General features: G+C 44.2%; 1 protein-coding gene across 5 annotated transcripts in view; it reads left to right on the top strand.

Annotated features, from left to right (window-relative positions):
* LOC110489108 (NEDD4-binding protein 3-A) overlaps window positions 1-25,851 on the top strand; it is a 117,710-nt gene that overhangs the window by 59,219 nt on the left and 32,640 nt on the right. Inside the window, exon 1 of one of the 5 annotated variants that reach the window (XM_090198688.1) lies at window positions 19,063-20,888. The exons of the other annotated variants lie outside the window; for them this stretch is intronic. The gene's annotated coding sequence lies outside the window, so the exon portion shown is untranslated. Of the gene's footprint in view, window positions 1-19,062; window positions 20,889-25,851 lie in introns of those variants that run through there. 5 annotated transcript variants of the gene reach the window in all.

The following is a 25,851-nucleotide window of genomic DNA, read 5'->3' as shown; positions in this document are numbered from 1 at the left end:
GTCACATTAACAGCTCCATCACATTGTGTTAGTCCTGTAGTCACATTAACAGCAGCTCCATCACATTGTGTTAGTCCTGTCATCACATTAACAGCTCCATCACATTGTGTTAGTCCTGTAGTCACATTAACAGCAGCAGCATCACATTGTGTTCGTCCTGTAGTCACATTAACAGCTGCACCATCACATTGTGTTAGTCCTGTAGTCACATTAACCACTGCACCATCACATTGTGTTAGTCCTGTAGTCACATTAACAGCTGCAGCATCACATTGTCTTAGTCCTGTAGTCACATTAACAGCTGCACCATCACATTGTGTTAGTCCTGAAGTCACATTAACAGCAGCAGCATCACATTGTGTTAGTCCTGTCATCACATTAACAGCTCCATCACATTGTGTTAGTCCTGTCATCACATTAACAGCTGCACCATCACATTGTGTTAGTCCTGTAGTCACATTAACAGCAGCAGCATCACATTGTGTTAGTCCTGTCATCACATTAACAGCTGCACCATCACATTGTGTTAGTCCTGTCGTCACATTAACAGCTCCATCACATTGTGTTAGTCCTGTAATCACATTAACAGCTGCAGCATCACATTGTGTTAGTCCTGTAGTCACATTAACAGCTGCACCATCACATTGTGTTAGTCCTGTAGTCACATTAACAGCTGCAGCATCACATTGTGTTAGTCCTGTAGTCACATTAACAGCAGCTCCATCACATTGTGTTAGTCCTGTAGTCACATTAACAGCTCCATCACATTGTGTTAGTCCTGTAGTCACATTAACAGCAGCTCCATCACATTGTGTTAGTCCTGTCATCACATTAACAGCTCCATCACATTGTGTTAGTCCTGTAGTCACATTAACAGCAGCAGCATCACATTGTGTTCGTCCTGTAGTCACATTAACAGCTGCACCATCACATTGTGTTAGTCCTGTAGTCACATTAACCACTGCACCATCACATTGTGTTAGTCCTGTAGTCACATTAACAGCTGCAGCATCACATTGTCTTAGTCCTGTAGTCACATTAACAGCTGCACCATCACATTGTGTTAGTCCTGAAGTCACATTAACAGCAGCAGCATCACATTGTGTTAGTCCTGTCATCACATTAACAGCTCCATCACATTGTGTTGGTGCAGCTGTTAATGTGATGACAGGACTAACACAATGTGATGGAGCTGTTAATGTGATGACAGGACTAACACAATGTGATGCTGCTGCTGTTAATGTGACTTCAGGACTAACACAATGTGATGGTGCAGCTGTTAATGTGACTACAGGACTAAGACAATGTGATGCTGCAGCTGTTAATGTGACGACAGGACTAACACAATGTGATGGTGCAGCTGTTAATGTGATGACAGGACTATCACATTGTGTTAGTCCTGTCGTCACATTAACAGCTCCATCACATTGTGTTAGTCCTGTAATCACATTAACAGCAGCATCACATTGTGTTAGTCCTGTAGTCACATTAACAGCTGCACCATCACATTGTGTTAGTCCTGTAGTCACATTAACAGCAGCTCCATCACATTGTGTTAGTCCTGTAGTCACATTAACAGCAGCAGCATCACATTGTGTTAGTCCTGTCATCACATTAACAGCTCCATCACATTGTGTTAGTCCTGTCATCACATTAACAGCTGCACCATCACATTGTGTTAGTCCTGTCGTCACATTAACAGCTCCATCACATTGTGTTAGTCCTGTAATCACATTAACAGCTGCAGCATCACATTGTGTTAGTCCTGTAGTCACATTAACAGCTGCACCATCACATTGTGTTAGTCCTGTAGTCACATTAACAGCTGCAGCATCACATTGTGTTAGTCCTGTAGTCACATTAACAGCAGCTCCATCACATTGTGTTAGTCCTGTAGTCACATTAACAGCTCCATCACATTGTGTTAGTCCTGTAGTCACATTAACAGCAGCTCCATCACATTGTGTTAGTCCTGTCATCACATTAACAGCTCCATCACATTGTGTTAGTCCTGTAGTCACATTAACAGCAGCAGCATCACATTGTGTTCGTCCTGTAGTCACATTAACAGCTGCACCATCACATTGTGTTAGTCCTGTAGTCACATTAACCACTGCACCATCACATTGTGTTAGTCCTGTAGTCACATTAACAGCTGCAGCATCACATTGTGTTAGTCCTGTAGTCACATTAACAGCTGCACCATCACATTGTGTTAGTCCTGAAGTCACATTAACAGCAGCAGCATCACATTGTGTTAGTCCTGTAGTCACATTAACAGCAGCATCACATTGTGTTAGTCCTGTAGTCACATTAACAGCAGCTCCATCACATTGTGTTAGTCCTGTAGTCACATTAACAGCTGCACCATCACAGTGTGTTCGTCCTGAAGTCACATTAACAGCAGCAGCATCACATTGTGTTAGTCCTGTAGTCACATTAACAGCAGCATCACATTGTGTTAGTCCTGTCGTCACATTAACAGCTGCACCATCACAGTGTGTTCGTCCTGTAATCACATTAACAGCAGCATCACATTGTGTTAGTCCTGTAGTCACATTAACAGCAGCATCACATTGTGTTAGTCCTGTAGTCACATTAACAGCTGCACCATCACATTGTGTTAGTCCTGTAGTCACATTAACAGCAGCAGCATCACATTGTGTTAGTCCTGTCATCACATTAACAGCTGCACCATCACATTGTGTTAGTCCTGTCGTCACATTAACAGCTCCATCACATTGTGTTAGTCCTGTAATCACATTAACAGCTGCAGCATCACATTGTGTTAGTCCTGTAGTCACATTAACAGCTGCACCATCACATTGTGTTAGTCCTGTAGTCACATTAACAGCAGCTCCATCACATTGTGTTAGTCCTGTAGTCACATTAACAGCAGCAGCATCACATTGTGTTAGTCCTGTCATCATATTAACAGCTCCATCACATTGTGTTAGTCCTGTCATCACATTAACAGCTGCACCATCACATTGTGTTAGTCCTGTCGTCACATTAACAGCTCCATCACATTGTGTTAGTCCTGTAATCACATTAACAGCTGCAGCATCACATTGTGTTAGTCCTGTAGTCACATTAACAGCTGCACCATCACATTGTGTTAGTCCTGTAGTCACATTAACAGCTGCAGCATCACATTGTGTTAGTCCTGTAGTCACATTAACAGCAGCTCCATCACATTGTGTTAGTCCTGTAGTCACATTAACAGCTCCATCACATTGTGTTAGTCCTGTAGTCACATTAACAGCAGCTCCATCACATTGTGTTAGTCCTGTCATCACATTAACAGCTCCATCACATTGTGTTAGTCCTGTAGTCACATTAACAGCAGCAGCATCACATTGTGTTCGTCCTGTAGTCACATTAACAGCTGCACCATCACATTGTGTTAGTCCTGTAGTCACATTAACCACTGCACCATCACATTGTGTTAGTCCTGTAGTCACATTAACAGCTGCAGCATCACATTGTCTTAGTCCTGTAGTCACATTAACAGCTGCACCATCACATTGTGTTAGTCCTGAAGTCACATTAACAGCAGCAGCATCACATTGTGTTAGTCCTGTCATCACATTAACAGCTCCATCACATTGTGTTAGTCCTGTCATCACATTAACAGCTGCACCATCACATTGTGTTAGTCCTGTAGTCACATTAACAGCAGCAGCATCACATTGTGTTAGTCCTGTCATCACATTAACAGCTGCACCATCACATTGTGTTAGTCCTGTCGTCACATTAACAGCTCCATCACATTGTGTTAGTCCTGTAATCACATTAACAGCTGCAGCATCACATTGTGTTAGTCCTGTAGTCACATTAACAGCTGCACCATCACATTGTGTTAGTCCTGTAGTCACATTAACAGCTGCAGCATCACATTGTGTTAGTCCTGTAGTCACATTAACAGCAGCTCCATCACATTGTGTTAGTCCTGTAGTCACATTAACAGCTCCATCACATTGTGTTAGTCCTGTAGTCACATTAACAGCAGCTCCATCACATTGTGTTAGTCCTGTCATCACATTAACAGCTCCATCACATTGTGTTAGTCCTGTAGTCACATTAACAGCAGCAGCATCACATTGTGTTCGTCCTGTAGTCACATTAACAGCTGCACCATCACATTGTGTTAGTCCTGTAGTCACATTAACCACTGCACCATCACATTGTGTTAGTCCTGTAGTCACATTAACAGCTGCAGCATCACATTGTCTTAGTCCTGTAGTCACATTAACAGCTGCACCATCACATTGTGTTAGTCCTGAAGTCACATTAACAGCAGCAGCATCACATTGTGTTAGTCCTGTCATCACATTAACAGCTCCATCACATTGTGTTGGTGCAGCTGTTAATGTGATGACAGGACTAACACAATGTGATGGAGCTGTTAATGTGATGACAGGACTAACACAATGTGATGCTGCTGCTGTTAATGTGACTTCAGGACTAACACAATGTGATGGTGCAGCTGTTAATGTGACTACAGGACTAAGACAATGTGATGCTGCAGCTGTTAATGTGACGACAGGACTAACACAATGTGATGGTGCAGCTGTTAATGTGATGACAGGACTATCACATTGTGTTAGTCCTGTCGTCACATTAACAGCTCCATCACATTGTGTTAGTCCTGTAATCACATTAACAGCAGCATCACATTGTGTTAGTCCTGTAGTCACATTAACAGCTGCACCATCACATTGTGTTAGTCCTGTAGTCACATTAACAGCAGCTCCATCACATTGTGTTAGTCCTGTAGTCACATTAACAGCAGCAGCATCACATTGTGTTAGTCCTGTCATCACATTAACAGCTCCATCACATTGTGTTAGTCCTGTCATCACATTAACAGCTGCACCATCACATTGTGTTAGTCCTGTCGTCACATTAACAGCTCCATCACATTGTGTTAGTCCTGTAATCACATTAACAGCTGCAGCATCACATTGTGTTAGTCCTGTAGTCACATTAACAGCTGCACCATCACATTGTGTTAGTCCTGTAGTCACATTAACAGCTGCAGCATCACATTGTGTTAGTCCTGTAGTCACATTAACAGCAGCTCCATCACATTGTGTTAGTCCTGTAGTCACATTAACAGCTCCATCACATTGTGTTAGTCCTGTAGTCACATTAACAGCAGCTCCATCACATTGTGTTAGTCCTGTCATCACATTAACAGCTCCATCACATTGTGTTAGTCCTGTAGTCACATTAACAGCAGCAGCATCACATTGTGTTCGTCCTGTAGTCACATTAACAGCTGCACCATCACATTGTGTTAGTCCTGTAGTCACATTAACCACTGCACCATCACATTGTGTTAGTCCTGTAGTCACATTAACAGCTGCAGCATCACATTGTGTTAGTCCTGTAGTCACATTAACAGCTGCACCATCACATTGTGTTAGTCCTGAAGTCACATTAACAGCAGCAGCATCACATTGTGTTAGTCCTGTAGTCACATTAACAGCAGCATCACATTGTGTTAGTCCTGTAGTCACATTAACAGCAGCTCCATCACATTGTGTTAGTCCTGTAGTCACATTAACAGCTGCACCATCACAGTGTGTTCGTCCTGAAGTCACATTAACAGCAGCAGCATCACATTGTGTTAGTCCTGTAGTCACATTAACAGCAGCATCACATTGTGTTAGTCCTGTCGTCACATTAACAGCTGCACCATCACAGTGTGTTCGTCCTGTAATCACATTAACAGCAGCATCACATTGTGTTAGTCCTGTAGTCACATTAACAGCAGCAACATCACAGTGTGTTCGTCCTGTAATCACATTAACAGCAGCATCACATTGTGTTAGTCCTGTAGTCACATTAACAGCAGCATCACATTGTGTTAGTCCTGTAGTCACATTAACAGCAGCTCCATCACATTGTGTTAGTCCTGTCATCACATTAACAGCTCCATCACATTGTGTTAGTCCTGTAGTCACATTAACAGCTGCACCATCACATTGTGTTAGTCCTGAAGTCACATTAACAGCAGCAGCATCACATTGTGTTAGTCCTGTCATCACATTAACAGCTCCATCACATTGTGTTAGTCCTGTCATCACATTAACAGCTGCACCATCACATTGTGTTAGTCCTGTTGTTACATTAACAGCTCCATCACATTGTGTTAGTCCTGTAATCACATTAACAGCTGCAGCATCACATTGTGTTAGTCCTGTAGTCACATTAACAGCTGCACCATCACATTGTGTTAGTCCTGTAGTCACATTAACAGCAGCTCCATCACATTGTGTTAGTCCTGTAGTCACATTAACAGCAGCAGCATCACATTGTGTTAGTCCTGTCATCACATTAACAGCTCCATCACATTGTGTTAGTCCTGTCATCACATTAACAGCTGCACCATCACATTGTGTTAGTCCTGTCGTCACATTAACAGCTCCATCACATTGTGTTAGTCCTGTAATCATATTAACAGCTGCAGCATCACATTGTGTTAGTCCTGTAGTCACATTAACAGCCGCACCATCACATTGTGTTAGTCCTGTAGTCACATTAACAGCTGCAGCATCACATTGTGTTAGTCCTGTAGTCACATTAACAGCAGCTCCATCACATTGTGTTAGTCCTGTAGTCACATTAACAGCTCCATCACATTGTGTTAGTCCTGTAGTCACATTAACAGCAGCTCCATCACATTGTGTTAGAGCTGTTAATGTGATGACAGGACTATCACATTGTGTTAGTCCTGTAGTCACATTAACAGCAGCAGCATCACATTGTGTTCGTCCTGTAGTCACATTAACAGCTGCACCATCACATTGTGTTAGTCCTGTAGTCGCATTAACCACTGCACCATCACATTGTGTTAGTCCTGTAGTCACATTAACAGCTGCAGCATCACATTGTGTTAGTCCTGTAGTCACATTAACAGCTGCACCATCACATTGTGTTAGTCCTGAAGTCACATTAACAGCAGCAGCATCACATTGTGTTAGTCCTGTAGTCACATTAACAGCAGCATCACATTGTGTTAGTCCTGTAGTCACATTAACAGCAGCTCCATCACATTGTGTTAGTCCTGTAGTCACATTAACAGCTGCACCATCACAGTGTGTTCGTCCTGAAGTCACATTAACAGCAGCAGCATCACATTGTGTTAGTCCTGTAGTCACATTAACAGCAGCATCACATTGTGTTAGTCCTGTAGTCACATTAACAGCTGCACCTTCACATTGTGTTAGTCCTGTAGTCACATTAACAGCAGCAGCATCACATTGTGTTAGTCCTGTCATCACATTAACAGCTCCATCACATTGTGTTAGTCCTGTCATCACATTAACAGCTGCACCATCACATTGTGTTAGTCCTGTAGTCACATTAACCACTGCACCATCACATTGTGTTAGTCCTGTAGTCACATTAACAGCTGCAGCATCACATTGTGTTAGTCCTGTAGTCACATTAACAGCTGCACCATCACATTGTGTTAGTCCTGAAGTCACATTAACAGCAGCAGCATCACATTGTGTTAGTCCTGTAGTCACATTAACAGCAGCATCACATTGTGTTAGTCCTGTAGTCACATTAACAGCAGCTCCATCACATTGTGTTAGTCCTGTAGTCACATTAACAGCTGCACCATCACAGTGTGTTCGTCCTGAAGTCACATTAACAGCAGCAGCATCACATTGTGTTAGTCCTGTAGTCACATTAACAGCAGCATCACATTGTGTTAGTCCTGTAGTCACATTAACAGCAGCAGCATCACATTGTGTTAGTCCTGTAGTCACATTAACAGCAGCATCACATTGTGTTAGTCCTGTAGTCACATTAACAGCAGCAGCATCACATTGTGTTAGTCCTGTCATCACATTAACAGCAGCTCCATCACATTGTGTTAGTCCTGTAGTCACATTAACATCTGCACCATCACATTGTGTTAGTCCTGTAGTCACATTAACAGCAGCAGCATCACATTGTGTTAGTCCTGTCATCACATTAACAGCAGCATATCATTGTGTTAGTCCTGTCATCACATTAACAGCAGCATCACATTGTGTTAGTCCTGTCATCACATTAACAGCAGCATATCATTGTGTTAGTCCTGTAGTCACATTAACAGCTCCATCACATTGTGTTAGTCCTGTAGTCACATTAACAGCTGCAGCATCACATTGTGTTAGTCCTGTAGTCACATTAACAGCTGCACCATCACATTGTGTTAGTCCTGAAGTCACATTAACAGCAGCAGCATCACATTGTGTTAGTCCTGTAGTCACATTAACAGCAGCATCACATTGTGTTAGTCCTGTAGTCACATTAACAGCAGCTCCATCACATTGTGTTAGTCCTGTAGTCACATTAACAGCTGCACCATCACAGTGTGTTCGTCCTGAAGTCACATTAACAGCAGCAGCATCACATTGTGTTAGTCCTGTAGTCACATTAACAGCAGCATCACATTGTGTTAGTCCTGTAGTCACATTAACAGCAGCAGCATCACATTGTGTTAGTCCTGTAGTCACATTAACAGCAGCATCACATTGTGTTAGTCCTGTAGTCACATTAACAGCAGCAGCATCACATTGTGTTAGTCCTGTCATCACATTAACAGCAGCTCCATCACGTTGTGTTAGTCCTGTAGTCACATTAACATCTGCACCATCACATTGTGTTAGTCCTGTAGTCACATTAACAGCAGCAGCATCACATTGTGTTAGTCCTGTCATCACATTAACAGCAGCATATCATTGTGTTAGTCCTGTCATCACATTAACAGCAGCATCACATTGTGTTAGTCCTGTCATCACATTAACAGCAGCATATCATTGTGTTAGTCCTGTAGTCACATTAACAGCTCCATCACATTGTGTTAGTCCTGTAGTCACATTAACAGCAGCAGCATCACATTGTGTTAGTCCTGTCATCACATTAACAGCAGCATATCATTGTGTTAGTCCTGTCGTCACATTAACAGCTGCACCATCACATTGTGTTAGTCCTGTAGTCACATTAACAGCAGCAGCATCACATTGTGTTAGTCCTGTCATCACATTAACAGCAGCATATCATTGTGTTAGTCCTGTAGTCACATTAACAGCAGCATCACATTGTGTTAGTCCTGTAGTCACATTAACAGCTGCACCATCACATTGTGTTAGTCCTGTAGTCACATTAACAGCTGCAGCATCACATTGTGTTAGTCCTGTAGTCACATTAACAGCAGCATCACATTGTGTTAGTCCTGTAGTCACATTAACAGCTGCACCATCACATTGTGTTAGTCCTGTAGTCACATTAACAGCTGCAGCATCACATTGTGTTAGTCCTGTAGTCACATTAACAGCAGCATCACATTGTGTTAGTCCTGTAGTCACATTAACAGCAGCAGCATCACATTGTGTTAGTCCTGTAGTCACATTAACAGCAGCATCACATTGTGTTAGTCCTGTAGTCACATTAACAGCAGCATCACATTGTGTTAGTCCTGTAGTCACATTAACAGCAGCAGCATCACATTGTGTTAGTCCTGTCATCACATTAACAGCAGCATCACATTGTGTTAGTCCTGTCGTCACATTAACAGCTGCACCATCACATTGTGTTAGTCCTGTAGTCACATTAACAGCAGCAGCATCACATTGTGTTAGTCCTGTCATCACATTAACAGCAGCATATCATTGTGTTAGTCCTGTCATCACATTAACAGCAGCATCACATTGTGTTAGTCCTGTCATCACATTAACAGCAGCATATCATTGTGTTAGTCCTGTAGTCACATTAACAGCTCCATCACATTGTGTTAGTCCTGTAGTCACATTAACAGCAGCAGCATCACATTGTGTTAGTCCTGTCATCACATTAACAGCAGCATATCATTGTGTTAGTCCTGTCGTCACATTAACAGCTGCACCATCACATTGTGTTAGTCCTGTAGTCACATTAACAGCAGCAGCATCACATTGTGTTAGTCCTGTCATCACATTAACAGCAGCATATCATTGTGTTAGTCCTGTAGTCACATTAACAGCAGCATATCATTGTGTTAGTCCTGTCATCACATTAACAGCAGCATCACATTGTGTTAGTCCTGTAGTCACATTAACAGCAGCATCACATTGTGTTAGTCCTGTAGTCACATTAACAGCTGCACCATCACATTGTGTTAGTCCTGTAGTCACATTAACAGCTGCAGCATCACATTGTGTTAGTCCTGTAGTCACATTAACAGCAGCAGCATCACATTGTGTTAGTCCTGTCATCACATTAACAGCATTATCACATTGTGTTAGTCCTGTAGTCACATTAACAGCAGCATCACATTGTGTTAGTCCTGTCGTCACATTAACAGCTGCACCATCACATTGTGTTAGTCCTGTAGTCACATTAACAGCTGCACCATCACATTGTGTTAGTCCTGTAGTCACATTAACAGCTCCATCACATTGTGTTAGTCCTGTAGTCACATTAACAGCTGCACCATCACATTGTGTTAGTCCTGTAGTCACATTAACAGCAGCATCACATTGTGTTAGTCCTGTAGTCACATTAACAGCTGCACCATCACATTGTGTTAGTCCTGTAGTCACATTAACAGCTGCACCATCACATTGTGTTAGTCCTGTAGTCACATTAACAGCTCCATCACATTGTGTTAGTCCTGTAGTCACATTAACAGCTGCACCATCACATTGTGTTAGTCCTGTAGTCACATTAACAGCTGCACCATCACATTGTGTTAGTCCTGTAGTCACATTAACCACTGCACCATCACATTGTGTTAGTCCTGTAGTCACATTAACAGCTGCAGCATCACATTGTGTTAGTCCTGTCATCACATTAACAGCAGCATATCATTGTGTTAGTCCTGTAGTCACATTAACAGCAGCATCACATTGTGTTAGTCCTGTAGTCACATTAACAGCTGCACCATCACATTGTGTTAGTCCTGTAGTCACATTAACAGCTGCAGCATCACATTGTGTTAGTCCTGTAGTCACATTAACAGCAGCATCACATTGTGTTAGTCCTGTAGTCACATTAACAGCTGCACCATCACATTGTGTTAGTCCTGTAGTCACATTAACAGCTGCAGCATCACATTGTGTTAGTCCTGTAGTCACATTAACAGCAGCATCACATTGTGTTAGTCCTGTAGTCACATTAACAGCAGCAGCATCACATTGTGTTAGTCCTGTAGTCACATTAACAGCAGCATCACATTGTGTTAGTCCTGTAGTCACATTAACAGCAGCATCACATTGTGTTAGTCCTGTAGTCACATTAACAGCAGCAGCATCACATTGTGTTAGTCCTGTCATCACATTAACAGCAGCATCACATTGTGTTAGTCCTGTCGTCACATTAACAGCTGCACCATCACATTGTGTTAGTCCTGTAGTCACATTAACAGCAGCAGCATCACATTGTGTTAGTCCTGTCATCACATTAACAGCAGCATATCATTGTGTTAGTCCTGTCATCACATTAACAGCAGCATCACATTGTGTTAGTCCTGTCATCACATTAACAGCAGCATATCATTGTGTTAGTCCTGTAGTCACATTAACAGCTCCATCACATTGTGTTAGTCCTGTAGTCACATTAACAGCAGCAGCATCACATTGTGTTAGTCCTGTCATCACATTAACAGCAGCATATCATTGTGTTAGTCCTGTCGTCACATTAACAGCTGCACCATCACATTGTGTTAGTCCTGTAGTCACATTAACAGCAGCAGCATCACATTGTGTTAGTCCTGTCATCACATTAACAGCAGCATATCATTGTGTTAGTCCTGTAGTCACATTAACAGCAGCATATCATTGTGTTAGTCCTGTCATCACATTAACAGCAGCATCACATTGTGTTAGTCCTGTAGTCACATTAACAGCAGCATCACATTGTGTTAGTCCTGTAGTCACATTAACAGCTGCACCATCACATTGTGTTAGTCCTGTAGTCACATTAACAGCTGCAGCATCACATTGTGTTAGTCCTGTAGTCACATTAACAGCAGCAGCATCACATTGTGTTAGTCCTGTCATCACATTAACAGCATTATCACATTGTGTTAGTCCTGTAGTCACATTAACAGCAGCATCACATTGTGTTAGTCCTGTCGTCACATTAACAGCTGCACCATCACATTGTGTTAGTCCTGTAGTCACATTAACAGCTGCACCATCACATTGTGTTAGTCCTGTAGTCACATTAACAGCTCCATCACATTGTGTTAGTCCTGTAGTCACATTAACAGCTGCACCATCACATTGTGTTAGTCCTGTAGTCACATTAACAGCAGCATCACATTGTGTTAGTCCTGTAGTCACATTAACAGCTGCACCATCACATTGTGTTAGTCCTGTAGTCACATTAACAGCTGCACCATCACATTGTGTTAGTCCTGTAGTCACATTAACAGCTCCATCACATTGTGTTAGTCCTGTAGTCACATTAACAGCTGCACCATCACATTGTGTTAGTCCTGTAGTCACATTAACAGCTGCACCATCACATTGTGTTAGTCCTGTAGTCACATTAACCACTGCACCATCACATTGTGTTAGTCCTGTAGTCACATTAACAGCTGCAGCATCACATTGTGTTAGTCCTGTCATCACATTAACAGCTGCACCATCACATTGTGTTAGTCCTGTAGTCACATTAACAGCTGCAGCATCACATTGTGTTAGTCCTGTAGTCACATTAACAGCTGCACCATCACATTGTGTTAGTCCTGTAGTCACATTAACAGCTGCAGCATCACATTGTGTTAGTCCTGTCATCACATTAACAGCTGCACCATCACATTGTGTTAGTCCTGTCATCACATTAACAGCTGCACCATCACATTGTGTTAGTCCTGTAGTCACATTAACAGCTGCACCATCACATTGTGTTAGTCCTGTAGTCACATTAACAGCTGCAGCATCACATTGTGTTAGTCCTGTCATCACATTAACAGCTGCAGCATCACATTGTGTTAGTCCTGTCATCACATTAACAGCTGCAGCATCACATTGTGTTAGTCCTGTAGTCACATTAACAGCTCCATCACATTGTGTTAGTCCTGTAGTCACATTAACAGCTCCATCACATTGTGTTAGTCCTGTCATCACATTAACAGCAGCAGCATCACATTGTGTTAGTCCTGTCATCACATTAACAGCTGCACCATCACATTGTGTTAGTCCTGTAGTCACATTAACAGCTGCACCATCACATTGTGTTAGTCCTGTAGTCACATTAACAGCTGCAGCATCACATTGTGTTAGTCCTGTCATCACATTAACAGCTGCAGCATCACATTGTGTTAGTCCTGTCATCACATTAACAGCTGCAGCATCACATTGTGTTAGTCCTGTAGTCACATTAACAGCTCCATCACATTGTGTTAGTCCTGTAGTCACATTAACAGCTCCATCACATTGTGTTAGTCCTGTAGTCACATTAACAGCTCCATCACATTGTGTTAGTCCTGTAGTCACATTAACAGCTGCACCATCACATTGTGTTAGTCCTGTAGTCACATTAACAGCTCCATCACATTGTGTTAGTCCTGTAGTCACATTAACAGCTCCATCACATTGTGTTAGTCCTGTAGTCACATTAACAGCTCCATCACATTGTGTTAGTCCTGTAGTCACATTAACAGCTGCACCATCACATTGTGTTAGTCCTGTAGTCACATTAACAGCTCCATCACATTGTGTTAGTCCTGTAGTCACATTAACAGCTCCATCACATTGTGTTAGTCCTGTCATCACATTAACAGCAGCAGCATATCATTGTGTTTGTAAACTATTTCGATATATGCAGACCTCAGTAAAACCATGTTCAACACACCCAGGAGTTCAGAGGTAGACCTAGCTTGTTTGTTTAGAGAGGTGTGATAGGTGAAGGGGTGAAGTCACATTCCCTACATTTCTGAGTGGTAAAGTAGTGTTAACGAGAAATCCAGTCATTCTACACAGGTCCTACAACCCGTAGGCTCGTCTGTGAGTCTGGCCCTAAAACCGGTTTGTACTGTAATAGAATAGTCCCCTGTCCTCTAAGGTTTCCAACACACTGACAGTGTCATTGCATTTTGGTACACCAGAATTACATTCATTTCCAATGAAAGGCCGTGCAGCGTTGCAGAGGCAGTTACTTTGCATTCGTTGTGGTGGATACTTAGGACTTATCGAACGTATGCATCAATCTGTATGTGTAGACGGCTTGACAGAAATGGTAGCAGAAGGGGAATGTTGATCTTTTGTTACATGGACGATTCCCCTGAGTTCTGTTTTGTTCTGTTCTCTCTCTCTCTCTCTCTCTCCAAATGTTCAATTCAAGGGCTTTATTGGCATGACACAAGATAAAATAAGCATAAATATGGGTTGTATTTACAATGGTGTGTGTTCTTCACTGGTTGCCCTTTTCTTGTGGCAACAGGTCACAAATATTGCTGCTGTGATGGCGGCCTTTCTCAATAGCAAGGCTATACTCACTGAGTCTGTACATAGTCAAAGCTTTCCTTAATTTTGGGTCAGTCACAGTGGTCAGGTATTCTGCCACTGTGTACTCTCTGTGTAGGGCCAAATAGCATTCTAGTTTGCTCTGTTTTTTTGTTAATTCTTTCCAATTGTGTTAAGTAATTATATTTTTGTTTTCTCATGATTTGGTTAGGTCTAATTGTGTTGCTGTCTTGGGGCTCTGTAGGGTGTGTTTGTGTTTGTGAACAGAGCCCCAGGACCAGCTTGCTTAGGGGACTCTTCTCCAGGTTCATCTCTCTGTAGGTGATGGCTTTGTTATGGAAGGTTTGGGAATCGCTTCCTTTTAGGTGGTTATAGAATTTAACGGCTCTTTTCTGGATTTTGATAATTAGTGGGTATCGGCCTAATTCTGCTCTGCATGCATTATTTGGTGTTCTACGTTGTACACGGAGGATATTTTTGCAGAATTCTGCGTGCAGAGTCTCAATTTGGTGTTTGTCCCATTTTGTGAAGTCTTGGTTGGTGAGCGGACCCCAGACCTCACAACCATAAAGGGCAATGGGCTCTATGACTGACTAAAGTATTTTTAGCCAGATCCTAATTGGTATGTTGAAATGTATGTTCCTTTTGATGGCATAGAATGCCCTTCTTGCCTTGTCTCTCAGATCGTTCACAGCTTTGTGGAAGTTACCCGTGGCGCTGATTTTTAGGCCAAGGTATGTATAGTTTTTTGTGTGCTCTAGGGCAACAGTGTCTAGATGGAATTTGTATTTGTGGTCCTGGTGACTGGACCTTTTTTGGAACACCATTATTTTGGACTTACTGAGATTTACTGTCAGGGCCCAGGTCTGACAGAATCTGTGCAGAAGATCTAGGTGCTGCTGTAGACCCTACCTGGTTGGTGACAGAAGCACCAGATCATCAGCAAACAGTAGACATTTGACTTCAGATTCTAGTAGGGTGAGGCCGGGTGCTCCAGACTTTTCTAGTGCCTGCGCCAATTCGTTGATATATATGTTGAAGAGGGTGGGGCTTATGCTGCACCCCCCCCCCCCCCCCCCTGCCCTGTAGAAGGAAATGTGTGTGGTTTTTGCCAATTTTAACCTCACACTTGTTGTTTGTGTACATGGATTTTATAATGTTGTATGTTTTCCCCCAACACCACTTTCCATCAGTTTGTATAGCAGACCCTCATGCCAAATTCAGTCGAAAGCTTTTTGAAATCAACAAAGCATTAGAAGACTTTGCCTTTGTTTTGGTTTGTTTGGTTGTCAATTAGGGTGTGCAAAAAGCCAATTTGAAATTTGCTCAGTACATTGTTTTCATTGAGGAAATGTACGAGTCTGCTGTTAATGATAATGCAGAGGATTTTCTCTCTCTCTCTCTCTCTCTCTCTCTCTCTCTCTCTGTATCTCTGTAAAACATTATTAAGTAAAACATCAGTCAAATGCCATCAATAAATGTGTGTGTGTGTTTCCATGTGTGTGTCCGCACGGTGTGTGTTTGCGCCATCAGATAGTAATCAATAGATGATTCCAGCCTAGTCAAGGAGCCCTTCACCCTGGTTAACCCCTGTCTCGTTAGTACTGTTCTCTGGCATCCAATAATTCAGTTGGATTCCACAGAGACTGGATCATGCTCAGCCTGGACCACAATGGTCAAACACTACAAGGATCCATCAATAATTCCAACAATAGAATTTGATTATGTGTCAGTGTGTCTGAGAAAGAGTATCAATTCAATATTCTTTATTGGCTTGGGAAACATATGTTGACATTAACAAAGCAATTGGGTATAGCTGGTGTGTGTGTGTGTGTGTGTGTGTGTGTGTGTGTGTGTGTGTGTGTGTGCTTCTTTCTCTATGCAGCAGTGTGCCTCTCGTCTAGTCTGTGTTTACTTGTAAGTTCTCTCCAAATTATCCAGTACCACCTCATCTCTCCATAAGAATAGTTCCAGTACCACCTCATCTCTCCATCAGAATAGTTCCAGTACCATCTCATCTCTCCATCAGAATAGTTCCAGTACCACCTCATCTCTCCAGTACCACCCCATCTCTCCATCAGAATAGTTCCAGTACCACCTCATCTCTCCAGTACCACCTCATCTCTCCATCAGAAGAGTTCCAGTACCACCTCATCTCTCCATCAGAATAGTTCCAGTACCACCCCATCTCTCCATCAGAATAGTTCCAGTACCACCCCATCTCTCCATCAGAATAGTTCCAGTACCACCTCATCTCTCCAGTACCATCTCATCTCTCCATCAGAATAGTTCCAGTACCACCTCATCTCTCCATCAGAATAGTTCCAGTACCACCCCATCTCTCCATCAGAATAGTTCCAGTACCACCTCATCTCTCCAGTACCACCTCATCTCTCCATCAGAATAGTTCCAGTACCATCTCATCTCTCCATCAGAATAGTTCCAGTACCACCCCATCTCTCCATCAGAATAGTTCCAGTACCACCCCATCTCTCCATCAGAATAGTTCCAGTACCACCTCATCTCTCCATCAGAATAGTTCCAGTACCACCCCATCTCTCCATCAGAATAGTTCCAGTACCACCTCATCTCTCCAGTACCACCTCATCTCTCCATCAGAATAGTTCCAGTACCACCCCATCTCTCCATCAGAATAGTTCCAGTACCACCTCATCTCTCCATCAGAATAGTTCCAGTACCACCTCATCTCTCCATCAGAAGAGTTCCAGTACCATCTCATCTCTCCATCAGAATAGTTCCAGTACCACCTCATCTCTCCAGTACCATCTCATCTCTCCATCAGAATAGTTCCAGTACCACCCCATCTCTCCAGTACCACCCCATCTCTCCAGTACCACCTCATCTCTCCATCAGAATAGTTCCAGTACCACCCCATCTCTCCATCAGAATAGTTCCAGTACCACCTCATCTCTCCAGTACCGTCGCATCTCTCCATCAGAATAGTTCCAGTACCACCTCATCTCTCCATCAGAAGAGTTCCAGTACCACCTCATCTCTCCATCAGAATAGTTCCAGTACCACCCCATCTCTCCATCAGAATAGTTCCAGTACCACCTCATCTCTCCAGTACCACCTCATCTCTCCATCAGAAGAGTTCCAGTACCATCTCATCTCTCCATCAGAATAGTTCCAGTACCACCTCATCTCTCCATCAGAATAGTTCCAGTACCACCTCATCTCTCCATCAGAAGAGTTCCAGTACCATCTCATCTCTCCATCAGAATAGTTCCAGTACCACCTCATTTCTCCATCAGAAGAGTTCCAGTACCATCTCATCTCTCCATCAGAATAGTTCCAGTACCACCTCATCTCTCCATCAGAAGAGTTCCAGTACCATCTCATCTCTCCATCAGAATAGTTCCAGTACCATCTCATCTCTCCATCAGAATAGTTCCAGTACCACCTCATCTCTCCAGTACCACCTCATCTCTCCATCAGAATAGTTCCAGTACCACCTCATCTCTCCAGTACCACCTCATCTCTCCATCAGAAGAGTTCCAGTACCATCTCATCTCTCCATCAGAATAGTTCCAGTACCACCTCATCTCTCCATCAGAATAGTTCCAGTACCACCTCATCTCTCCATCAGAAGAGTTCCAGTACCATCTCATCTCTCCATCAGAATAGTTCCAGTACCATCTCATCTCTTCAGCAGAATTGTTCCAGTACCACCTCATCTCTCCATCAGAATAGTTCCAGTACCACCTCATCTCTCCAGCAGAATTGTTCCAGTACCACCTCATCTCTCCAGCAGAATTGTTCCAGTACCACCTCATCTCTCCATCAGAATAGTCCCAGTGTGGACTTGAACAAGCCTTGCAATAGAGTCTGTAACTGGAGAATCGGGCCCATTGAGCCTCAGCTAGATTGAAGCAGACAGTTCAGTGGGGAGTCTGTATAGAAAGACTGCTGTGTTGTAATTATGGGCTATAAGACATAGTAGGCTGTTCTGACCCTGATATTACACATGAAGAATTATGGGTTCTATTTGACATAGTTTTGACAATACAATATTACACATTAAGAATGATGGGTCCTATTTTACACAATAGAGGCAATTTATTACATGACCAAGTAGGATACAGACACATACCAGGCTGTCATGTCATCCTTCACATTCAGTAAATGGAAAAAGGATTTATGACAGTATGTCTGTTTTGTGTCCCAAATGGCACCCTATTCCCTGTATAGTGCACTAGTTTTGACTAGAGCCCTATTGGTGAATAGGGTGCCATTTGGGATGCAAGTCTATGTCTCCCATCTACTGTATAATGACTAACCTGCTGATTAGAGGGTTAGTGCTGTGTTCTGATCTCTCCTGCTGTGCCCTACAGCACTACACAGTCAGTATACAGACTCAGTCATTACACCATTAGACACTGCTCAACCATCTGTCGGCCATATTACATCTGAGCGGACTAACTCTGATGCAGGGTAGATGTGTACATTACTCTGATGCAGGGTAGATGTGTATGTTACTCTGATGCAGGGTAGATGTGTACGTTACTCTGATGCAGGGTAGATGTGTACATTACTCTGATGCAGGGTAGATGTGTACATTACTCTGATGCAGGGTAGATGTGTATGTTACTCTGATGCAGGGTAGATGTGTACATTACTCTGATGCAGGGTAGATGTGTATGTTACTCTGATGCAGGGTAGATATGTACATTACTCTGATGCAGGGTAGATGTGTACATTACTCTGATGCAGGGTAGATGTGTATGTTACTCTGATGCAGGGTAGATGTGTACATTACTCTGATGCAGGGTAGATGTGTATGTTACTCTGATGCAGGGTAGATGTGTATGTTACTCTGATGCAGGGTAGATGTGTATGTTACTCTGATGCAGGGTAGATATGTACATTACTCTGATGCAGGGTAGATATTAGAGGTCGACCGATCATGATTTTTCAAAGCCGATACAGATACCGATTAATCAGACTATTTTTTTTATTCGTAATAATGACAATTACAATAATACTCAATGAACACTTATTTTAACTTAATATAATACATCAATTAAATCATTTTAGCCTCAAGTAAATAATGAAACATGTTCAATTTGGTTTAAATAATACAAAAACAAGAAGAGAACAAGTGTTGGAGAAGAAAGTAAAAGTGCAATATGTGCTATGTAAGAAAGCTAACGTTTCAGTTCCTTGCTCAGAACATGAGAACATATGAAAGCTGGTTGTTCCTTTTAACATGAGTCTTCAATATTCCCAGGTAAGACGTTTTAGGTTGTAGTTATTATAGTAATTATAGGACTATTTCCCTCTATACCATTTGTATTTCATTAACCTTGGACTATTGGATGTTCTTATAGGTACTTTAGTATTGCCAGTGTAACAGTATAGCTTCCGTCCCTCTCCTCGCTCCTCCCTGGGCTCGAACCAGCAACACCACGACAACAGCCACCCCCGAAGCAGCGTTACCCATGCAGAGCAAGGGAAACAACCACTCCAAGGCTCAGAGCAAGTGACGTTTGAAACGCTATTAGCGCGCACCCCGCTAACTAGCTAGCCATTTCACTTCGGTTACACCAGCCTCATCTCGGGAGTTGATAGGCTTGAAGTCATAAACAGCGCAATGCTTGACACACAACGAAGAGCTGCTGGCAAAACGCGCAAAAGTGTATGTTTCAGCGCCTGCTTCTGCCTACCACCGCTCAGTCAGATACTTGTATGCTTGTATGCTCAGTCAGATTATATGCAACGCAGGACACACTAGATAATATCTAGTAATATCATCAACCATGTGTAGTTAACTAGTGATTATGTTAAGATTGATTGTTTTTTATAAGATACGTTTAATGCTAGCTAGCAACTTACCTTGGCTTACAGGCACTCTCCTCGTGGAGTGCAACGAGAGAGAGGCAGGTCGTTATTGCGTTGGACTAGTTAACTGTAAGTTTGGATACCCCGAGCTGACAAGGTGAAAATCTGTCGTTCTATAATAAATAAGAATGTGTTGCCTAGTTAAATAAAGGTATTTTAACAAATGTACAACTTTTATTTATTTTTTCCGCAAATCGGCGCCCAAAAATACCAATTTCCGATTGTTATGAAAACTTGAAATCGGCCCTAATTAATCAGCCATTCCAATTAATCGGTCGACCTCTAGTAGATATGTATGTTACTCTGATGCCTAACAAGGTTCTCTGACATCACTTTTTACCACAATAGAAACAGTTATACTTCCAAATATACAAAGAGGAAAATCTAATTTTTATAGAGCTGAAGTTTTCCATGTACACCTCTAATGTGACATCCACTGTCATTAATTACAGCTCCAGTATGTCATTTCCTCAGGTTGTGAGTGACAGCTGGCAAAGAGGAGTGCCTTGCTGAGTCAAACTCCTGTGGACCCTCAGCATCTCCCAGCAGGCTGGCTGGCAGCGTGTGCCTGTGCGTGTGTGAGAGGGAAAACATATCAGTGTGTGTGGGGCTGGTTTAGATGTGACCCACAAAGCAGGCTATGCTACAGTATGCCCACTAATGTGAACAGGCTTTGAGTCTGTGTATAAGCCAGGCTTTCACTCTGTGTATAAGCCAGGCTTTCACTCTGTGTATAAGCCAGGCGTTGAGTCTGTGAATAAGCCAGGCTTTGAGTCTGTTTTTAATGAGTCTGTGTATAAGCCAGGCATTGAGTCTGTGTATAATGAGTCTGTGTATAAGCCAGGCTTTGAGTCTGTGAATAAGCCAGGCTTTGAGTCTGTGTATAAGCTAGGCGGTGAGTCTGTGAATAAGCTAGGTTTTGAGTCTGTTTATAATGAGTCTGTGTATAAGCCAGGTTTTGAGTCTGTGTATAAGCCAGGCATTGAGTCTGTGTATAATGAGTCTGTGAATAAACCAGGTTTTGAGTCTGTGTATAATGAGTCTGTGTATAAGCTAGGCTTTGAGTCTGTGTATAAGCTAGGCTTTGAGTCTGTGTATAAGCCAGGCTTTGAGTCTGTGTATAATGAGTCTGTGTATAAGCCAGGCGGTGAGTCTGTGTATAAGCCAGGCTTTGAGTCTGTGTATAAGCCAGGCGGTGAGTCTGTGTATAAGCCAGGCGGTGAGTCTGTGTATAAGCCAGGCGGTGAGTCTGTGTATAAGCCAGGCGTTGAGTCTGTGTATAAGCCAGGCGGTGAGTCTGTGTACGTGGGTAATGGACGTGTCTGAGCTTGTGTTGTGTAAAGCATCTCTGGAATTTGTCCGATCTCCTCTCTCTGCTTCAGTCTGTTTCAGACAGCAGTAGTGACCTGGCTAGTAGTGGTTGACTTTCCCCAGTTCAAGTGGTTGTATAAGTGTTTAACTGGGTGTTATTTTCACAGACAGTCACTTAGGAGGGTCAGTTATTATATCATAGTGGACGTCCAACAGAAATGAAACGTTCTTCAATGCTTTTTATTTATTTAACTGAACACTTTCTCATTTACAGCAACGACTTGAGGAATAGTTACAGGGATGAATGAGCCAATTGTACGCTGGGGATGATTAGGTGACCATGGTATGAGGTTGGGAATTCCCAGATTGGGAATTTAACCAGGACACCAGGGTTAACACCCCTACTCTTATAATAAGTGCCATGGGATCTTTAGTGACCACAGAGAGTCAGGACACCTGTTTAACATACCATCCAAAAGACAGCACCCTACACTGGGCAATGTCCCCAATCACTGCCCTGGGGCTTTGGGATATATATACACTACCGTTCAAAAGTTTGGGGTCACTTAGAAATGTCCTAATTTTTGAAAGAAAAGCAAATTTTTAGTCCATTAAAATAACATAATTGATCAGAAATAAAGTGTAGACATTATTAATGTTGTAAATGACTATTGTAGCTGGAAATGGTTAATGTTTTATGGAATATCTACATAGATGTACAGAGGCCCATTATCAGCAACCATCACTCCTGTGTTCCAATGGCACGTTGTGTTAGCTAATTCAGGTTTATCATTTTAAAAGGCTAATTGATCCTTAGAAAACCATTTTGAAATTATGTTAGCACAGCTGAAAACTGTTGTTCTGATTAAAGAAGCAATAAAACTGGCCTTTTTTAGACGAGTTGAGTATCTGGAGCATCAGCATTTGTGAGTTCGATTACAGGCTCAAAATTTGCCAGAAAGACCTTTCTTGTTCTGAGAAATGAAGGCTATTCCATGTGATAAATTCTAAGTGGCCTCCTACTGGCCCACCTCCCATCCAGGACCAACCAGGATCCACCCTGCTTAGCTTCAGAGGCAAGCCAGTAGTGGTATGTAGTAGGGTGGTATGCTGCTGACTCAATTTCAATCTTTCAGCTTTGAAACGTCTTCTCCTCTAGTAACAAACAAATGAGACAACAGACTGCAGTGCGTCACCGTTTGGTGGAGAACATAGCCTAACCTCAACCTAATAATCATTTTTTACTTCTACCTATAGCTCCCCACCAACTGAACTTTGATGTCCTGTTTGAAACGAAAACAACACAGTTTGTTACGAACATAAATCAATGTTGTAGCTTTCAATTAACCTTCCAAGTTAATTAGAAGCTGTCTGTGTGTGTGTGTGTGTGTGTGTGTGTGTGAGAAAATAATAGTCCACTAGTTCTAAGGAAACATTTTATAGCGGTAGTAGAGGACAGGGGACTATTCTGTTACAGTACAAACTGGTTTTTCGGGCCAGACACAGACGAGCCTACAGGTTGTAGAGAGAGAGAATATGAGTGTGTCTGTGTGTGTCAAGGACCCTGCCTTGGGAAGCCGATGGGTGTAAATCTGTGTTTGCCTCCTGGCTTGCCCAGGCCCATTAAGTAGAGGCCAATTACTGAAAACAACTGGATGGAACATTTATCCAGTCCACATAAGATTTGTGGCCAAGGCCTAAAAGGATTTTTACCCTACCACCTACCCCCTCAAGTTATTGCATCAGTAGACATCAGTAACACACACACACACACACACACACACACACTCCATCAACGAGCACAGGGCTTGGATCATTACTTACTTTGGTATTGACATTCTAAACCTGGTAGCTTTTCCAATAGGAGATCTCACAGCTTCTCCCTCCCTCCGTCCATGCTTCTCTCTCTCTCTCCCTCCCTCCGTCCACGCTTCTCTCTCCCTCCCTCCGTCCACACTTCTCTCTCTCTTTCTCTCCCTCCCTCCGTCCACGCTTCTCTCTCTCCCTCCCTCCGTCCACGCTTCTCTCTCTCCCTCCCTCCGTCCACGCTTCTCTCTCTCCCTCCCTCTGTCCACACTTCTCTCTCTCTCTCTCTCTCTCTCTCTCTCTCCCTCCGTCCACGCTTCTCTCTCTCTCTCCCTCTGTCCACGCTTCTCTCTCTCTCTCTCTCTCTCCCTCCGTCCACACTTCTCTCTCTCTCTCTCCCTCCCTCCGTCCACGCTTCTCTCTCTCTCTCTCTCTCCCTCCGTCCACGCTTCTCTCTCTCTCTCCCTCCGTCCACGCTTCTCTCTCTCTCTCCCTCCGTCCACGCTTCTCTCTCTCTCTCCCTCCGTCCACGCTTCTCTCTCTCTCTCCCTCCGTCCACGCTTCTCTCTCTCTCTCCCTCCGTCCACGCTTCTCTCTCTCTCTCCCTCCGTCCACGCTTCTCTCTCTCTCTCCCTCCGTCCACGCTTCTCTCTCTCTCTCTCCCTCCGTCCACGCTTCTCTCTCCCTCCCTCCGTCCACGCTTCTCTCTCTCTCTCTCCCTCCGTCCACGCTTCTCTCTCTCTCCCTCCGTCCACGCTTCTCTCTCACTCTCTCCCTCCGTCCACACTTCTCTCTCTCTCTCTCCCTCCGTCCACACTTCTCTCTCTCTCCCTCCCTCCGTCCACGCTTCTCTCTCTCTCTCTCCCTCCGTCCACGCTTCTCTCCCTCCCTCCGTCCACGCTTCTCTCTCTCCCTCCGTCCACGCTTCTCTCTCTCTCTCTCTCTCTCTCCCTCCCTCCGTCCACGCTTCTCTCTCTCTCTCCCTCCGTCCACACTTCTCTCTCTCTCCCTCCCTCCGTCCACGCTTCTCTCTCCCTCCCTCCGTCCACGCTTCTCTCTCTCTCCCTCCGTCCACGCTTCTCTCTCTCTCTCCCTCCCTCCGTCCACGCTTCTCTCTCTCTCCCTCCGTCCACGCTTCTCTCTCTCTCCCTCCGTCCACGCTTCTCTCTCCCTCCCTCCGTCCACGCTTCTCTCTCTCTCTCCCTCCGTCCACACTTCTCTCTCTCTCCCTCCCTCCGTCCACGCTTCTCTCTCCCTCCCTCCGTCCACGCTTCTCTCTCCCTCCCTCCGTCCACGCTTCTCTCTCTCTCCCTCCGTCCACGCTTCTCTCTCTCTCCCTCCGTCCACGCTTCTCTCTCTCTCCCTCCGTCCACGCTTCTCTCTCCCTCCCTCCGTCCACGCTTCTCTCTCTCTCTCCCTCCGTCCACACTTCTCTCTCTCTCTCTCCCTCCGTCCACACTTCTCTCTCTCTCCCTCCCTCCGTCCACGCTTCTCTCTCCCTCCCTCCATCCACGCTTCTCTCTCTCTCCCTCCGTCCACGCTTCTCTCTCCCTCCCTCCGTCCACGCTTCTCTCTCTCCCTCCGTCCACGCTTCTCTCTCTCTCCCTCCCTCCGTCCACGCTTCTCTCTCTCTCCCTCCCTCCGTCCACACTTCTCTCTCTCTCTCCCTCCGTCCACGCTTCTCTCTCCCTCCCTCCGTCCACGCTTCTCTCTCTCTCCCTCCCTCCGTCCACACTTCTCTCTCTCTCCCTCCCTCCGTCCACGCTTCTCTCTCTCTCCCTCCGTCCACGCTTCTCTCTCTCTCCCTCCGTCCACGCTTCTCTCTCCCTCCCTCCGTCCACGCTTCTCTCTCTCTCCCTCCGGCCACGCTTCTCTCTCTCTCTCCCTCCCTCCGTCCACGCTTCTCTCTCTCTCCCTCCGTCCACGCTTCTCTCTCTCTCTCTCTCTCCCTCCGTCCACACTTCTCTCTCTCCCTCCCTCCGTCCACACTTCTCTCTCTCTCTCCCTCCGTCCACGCTTCTCTCTCTCCCTCCCTCCGTCCACGCTTCTCTCTCTCTCCCTCCGTCCACGCTTCTCTCTCCCTCCCTCCATCCACGCTTCTCTCTCTCTCCCTCCATCCACGCTTCTCTCTCTCTCCCTCCGTCCACACTTCTCTCTCTCTCCCTCCCTCCGTCCACGCTTCTCTCTCTCCCTCCCTCCGGCCACGCTTCTCTCTCTCTCCCTCCGTCCACACTTCTCTCTCTCTCTCTCCCTCCGTCCACGCTTCTCTCTCTCTCTCTCCCTCCGTCCACGCTTCTCTCTCTCTCTCTCCCTCCGTCCACACTTCTCTCTCTCTCCCTCCCTCCGTCCACGCTTCTCTCTCTCTCCCTCCCTCCGTCCACGCTTCTCTCTCCCTCCCTCCGTCCACGCTTCTCTC

Source organism: Oncorhynchus mykiss, chromosome 14, assembly GCF_057628025.1.
Source record: "Oncorhynchus mykiss isolate SJ-2025 chromosome 14, ASM5762802v1, whole genome shotgun sequence".
Taxonomy (NCBI): Eukaryota; Metazoa; Chordata; class Actinopteri; order Salmoniformes; family Salmonidae; genus Oncorhynchus; species Oncorhynchus mykiss.
This window is presented reverse-complemented; position numbering and strand designations above follow the sequence as displayed.